Consider the following 4,810-nt stretch of genomic DNA (forward strand, 5'->3'; position numbering starts at 1 on the left):
CCCCTGGCCTCCCCCTTCACTCACCTGACGCCAGATCGAGCAGGCGAGGCGGCGACCATGGCGATCCCAGACCCGCGACGGCCACGGTCTCGGGGGACGAAGCTGCTCGACTTCGGTGCCGGGAGAGGCCGCCCCTCCCATCCGTGTGGTTCCGCTCGAGGGCCGAGCGGTTCCGCGCGAGGCGAGCGCTCGACTGCTCCGACGCCTCAAGGTCTCCTCCCCTTCTCTCGCCCATCTTCTCCTCTCTGCGCCGCCGCCGTGATTTGCTCTAGTCCCTGATGCAGCCGATGCCCTCACGCAGGTGCACGAGGGATCCGAGGCCACCACTCAGGCGCGGCGCGGCGTAGTGCATCTCACGAATTCCACCACCAATCCTCGCCGCCATTCATGCTCCGGCGTCAGCAGGGCCGGCAAGACGGCGACTTCCGCTTCTTCTTGTCTCGCGACGCCTCCTCCAAGCCGCTCAAGGTACTCCCCTCCCCTCCCCTCCCCTCCCCTCCCCTTGCCGCCCCCAAATCTCCAATCTCTTCCGACCTCCGCGGCCGGCCTCACGAGCGAGATCATGAGAATTAGATGGGGCGGTGGATGGATTCCCTTGGCATCTGCTTGATGATTTCCCTTTGTGTAATGTATGATGACAGTTGAAACCTGAAGCTTTCTATGCGCAGTCCAATCTTACGCATCTTCATTGATCCATTATTGTTAATGGGATTGTGGCAGGGGTGGGTGTGGCACTGTGGCCTAGGTCGCGGCTTGGTTCGGCACGGGGTCGATTACCTAGCACAGGCTCCATCAATTGGATTATCGCGCCTGCTCGGCGGCCTACAGATTCTCTCCTCACGCGTGTGTTTAGCTTAGTTCAATTTGGTGTGAAATCAAGGTTTTACCTTCTATTGTAGTAGGAGTAAGATGGCGCGATGAGCTCTGCAGAGCGGTGCAGAGTCCTCCTTCCATGCCAATAATTCAGATTTGTTCTACTACGTAATTGTCATTCATATGTGCCAGTTCTTGGATGGTCCTGCACGTATGGTTTCGTTTGCTGAATTTACACAAGCCACGCTGAGAATTCTTGCTACTGTATTGCTAATTCCGTCCGTGTACCCATCCTTACTGAATCCTTGTATACTGAATCTGGAAGAAACACTACCTGAAGAAAACAGAGCATTTATCAGTTCAGAATTCTGCATCCCTTCTTGCCTGACAGCACGACCTGCTTGCCAAAATGATACAATACCCTTCATCCTTTTCCAGACCTGAATTTTCAGATTTGTGTTCGTGATGTTTCAAGCAAAGCATCAACTGATGTTCCCCTGACTGACCGCCGCATTCCATTGCAGCTGCAGCAGCAGCCATGAGGTGCCTGTAACAGGCTCATAATAGGAACGAGTGAGGCGAGACACAGCGGCTTGAGGTGCTCGGTAACCTCTACGGTGGATTGCCTTGTGTGCTGTGGACAAGGTTAAGGACGAGTGTGAGCGGCTATTGAATTCTACAGTTTCAAACCCCATTGAGAGTGTATATATGCGGCTTCTTTCGATATATTCTCCATGTTATAAGTTTCATGTCATCTCTTCTGAAAAAAAGATAACAAACACCGCAATTGTAGTGGTTTGTTGCCATCTAGCTTTTCGGATTTTTGAATCCCCTGTAATTTCTTTGTAAGTATCCCTAGATATATAGGACAAATTAATTCATATGCATGTCAGCTGCATGAACTAAGAGGGTCAGATGCAGAATTCAGTTTAGCTCGACTGTCATGTACATCCGTTCATTTTCTAGATGGACCAAAGGGAACTGGAATTTGGTTTTCTCACGTGTTTTGTTTTTGCTGTTCTCAATTGTATTTGTGTGGAATAGAATCTATGCAAACCATACCATTTTCTCATTCAAAACTAGTCATGACCAATTTATTATGCTTATCTTTGCTTATACTGTATTTTTTGTTCAGGAATCTGGAGTTCATGTATCATTATCAAACACAAGCTTGTGGAAGGGGTGGGTGTGGCTGGGAGAAAATGTTAAACAGGAAGGGAAGAAGCTGGATCACCACAAACGCCATGGAGGAGAAGCCCACAAATGTAAGTAGCACTACTTCTTTAAACCCCCAAAGATTTTTTTTCCTGAAGCAAAATTTTCATCAAGGCACAAACATCAAGTGTTTGTCACACTTGAAACTAATGTGCCGACGTGGCACAGCGCAGTGGATCTCACGAATTCCACCACCACTCCTCGCCGCCGTCCATGCTCCGACGTCAGCAGGGCCAGCAAGACGGCGACTTCCACTGGCTGTAAGCCATCAAAGCTTTGCATGCGTGAGGCCGGGTTGATGTTGACTTAATCAATCTCCCTGCTGGCGAGGACTTCCTACAGGTAGCACCAACTTAGCTGCTTGTGTACATGTTGATGGATGCTCCGCGAAATATCTCTCACCACTACGACGATTCGGGATTCAGTTTAACTCTTTACTTTGTTTCTTTGTTAGATTTTTGTGTTTATTGCATTCTGTAGCTTCCTCAAGAAGTAAAATGGTGTTGTGTCTAGTCCTCATTAACTACGTGTTTAGTTCCTTTACAGGACTAGTTCAGTAATGAGTATATAAATACTCAGGCATTCATTATTTTGTTCATCCTGCAGCTTTGCAAGTATAAGCACCACCATTGTTTAGTTCCCAGGATCTCTTTGCTGTCATGTTGAATTTGGAGGTGATACGTTCTTCCGTTGAGTAACCAACGGTTGGGTTTCAACAACTAACAGTGCTACACCACCTTGATTTTCATGTGGTGTATATGTTTGTAAAGCACTTAGCAATTGGTAAGCCGGTTATCTAGTTAGCAAGCTTATTTTTTAAACATATGCTTATCTCATTTTAGTGAGCTCAGCTTCAGTCTTGTGCGAAAAATTCTATGGTTTTGTCTCTAATTGTGCTATTATCGATTTCTTGGTTTAAATCATGGGCCTGGTTTCTGGTGGAAATATAATTCACGGGCCTATGTGGCATCTGTTTTGATCGGTTTCACAGAGTGTTTAACTTATCTGGTTCAGAGGTGCTTTGACATTTCAACTTTTCTTACTTATGCTCGTGTAGTTGTCTCCCAATATTTATCTTCATGTTCATACAGTTTCTTACTTCTGCACGCTTCTTCTATGCAGTTAAACACACATGCCTGGTTATCAAAGACTCATGTAGGATGGTCCCGAGCTCCAAACCATGGAGGCAGTGGCCTCTTCTCTGTCTCTGTTGGTTAGCACCTGGCCTTCTCCCTCTACTTTGTTTATCCTAGTGCCCACAACCTGGTCATCTCCACTCTCTTCTGACCTCCGCCTCACGGACGAGGTGAGATGGAGTGGTGGATCGATTCCCTTGGCATCAGCTTGATTATTTCTCTTTGTGTATGATGACAGTTGAAACCTGAAACATTGTGTATGAAGTCTAATCTTATGCATGCTCATTTATCCTTCTTGTTAATGGAATTGGGGCTGGCAGAAAATGTTAAGCACGAAGGAAAGCAGCTGCATCACCACAAACGCCAAGGAGAAGCACACGAATGTAAGTAGTACTGCTGCTTTAAACTCCCAAAGGTTTTGTCTCTAGTAAAATTTTCATCGAGGCATAGACATCAAGTGTTTGTCACACTTGAAACTAATGTGCAAAGGTCAGAGAAAAACAAACAAGTGTGTGCATTGGGATCATTTACTGGTTGGTTGCTTACCGAAACTTAAGCTTTGCCTTCTAGCAATCAATGCATGCAAGCTGTGTATGCGCATGTCGACAGGTGCAGTTGTACTGTAGCGACAAATACATAGTTCTGCTGCATATATACACAATCCTCAAACAGGTGCATAGTAAGAACGAGTAGGGTGAGATAGAGCGGTTGGAGATGCGGTAGCTAGATTGCATTGAGTGTTGTGTACAAGGTTAAGGACGAGTGTGAGCGGTTGTTGAGTTCTGTACTTACAAACGCCATTGAGTGTGTATACATGCGTCATCTTTCCATTCTCCATGTTATAAGTTTCCTGTAATCTGTTCTTGAAAAAGGTGACTCACACTGCAATTGTAGTGGTTTGTTCGCACCTAACTTGTAGATTTTCTAACCCCTTGTAACCTCTCTATATTTGTCCTTAGATATAAGAAAAATCAATTCATATGCATGTCAGCTGCATGAACCAGGAGGGTCAGATATAGAATTGAGCTTAGCTCGATAGTCTTGTACGCTTGTTCATTTTCTAGATGAACCTTAGGGCACCGGAATTTGGTTTTCTCATGTTGTTTTTTTAGTTGCCATTTCAACTGTATTTGTGTGGAATGGATTCTATGAAAACCATACCATTTTTTCATTCAGAAATAGTCATAACCAATTTATTATTGTTATCTTTGCTTACATTGTTATTTCGTTCAGGAATCTGGGTTTCCATTTTGAAGTTATAGCTGCTGTACTGAAAGGAAAGGAACTCTTTTCTGCGTGAAAATGCAAAGAAAAATAAATCTGGGTTATTGGTCACTCACCTGACCCAGGCCCCAGATAGAGCAATCGAGGCGGTGGCCATGGCGCTCCCAGATCGGCGACGGCCTCTACAGATGAGCGCCACCCATCGCTCATCGTCAAATGCTTCGAGTTGCCCGCGACGAAGCTGCTCGACTTCGGTGCCTCCCCTCCGTGTGGTTCCGCTCGAGGGCCGTGCGGTTCCTTGTGAGGGGAGGGCTCGGCTGCTCCGACGCCTCAAGGTCTCCTCCACCCCTCTCGTCAACTTCTCCTCTCTGCGCCAGCGCCCTGATTTGCTCTAGTCCATGATGCGGCCCATGTGCAGGTGC

General features: G+C 46.5%; 2 long non-coding RNA genes across 4 annotated transcripts; both read left to right on the top strand.

Moving 5' to 3' along the window:
* Positions 1-1,348: 1,348 nt before the first annotated feature.
* Positions 1,349-2,708, top strand: LOC119322817. Of its 2 annotated transcripts, none has more exons than XR_005155859.1 (4): positions 1,349-1,458; positions 1,949-2,078; positions 2,202-2,370; positions 2,635-2,708. It is a non-coding gene; the product is annotated as an uncharacterized LOC119322817 (long non-coding RNA). The 2 variants fall into 2 exon arrangements; XR_005155860.1 differs by having other exon boundaries at positions 1,364-1,471.
* Positions 2,709-3,165: 457 nt separating this feature from the next.
* On the top strand, positions 3,166-4,456 carry LOC119323463. Of its 2 annotated transcripts, none has more exons than XR_005156306.1 (3): positions 3,166-3,241; positions 3,485-3,547; positions 4,398-4,456. It is a non-coding gene; the product is annotated as an uncharacterized LOC119323463 (long non-coding RNA). The 2 variants fall into 2 exon arrangements; XR_005156307.1 differs by having other exon boundaries at positions 3,403-3,547; positions 4,398-4,445.
* The last annotated feature ends 354 nt before the right edge of the window (positions 4,457-4,810 follow it).

This window comes from Triticum dicoccoides, chromosome 6B (assembly GCF_002162155.2).
Source record: "Triticum dicoccoides isolate Atlit2015 ecotype Zavitan chromosome 6B, WEW_v2.0, whole genome shotgun sequence".
Lineage (NCBI taxonomy): Eukaryota > Viridiplantae > Streptophyta > Magnoliopsida > Poales > Poaceae > Triticum > Triticum dicoccoides.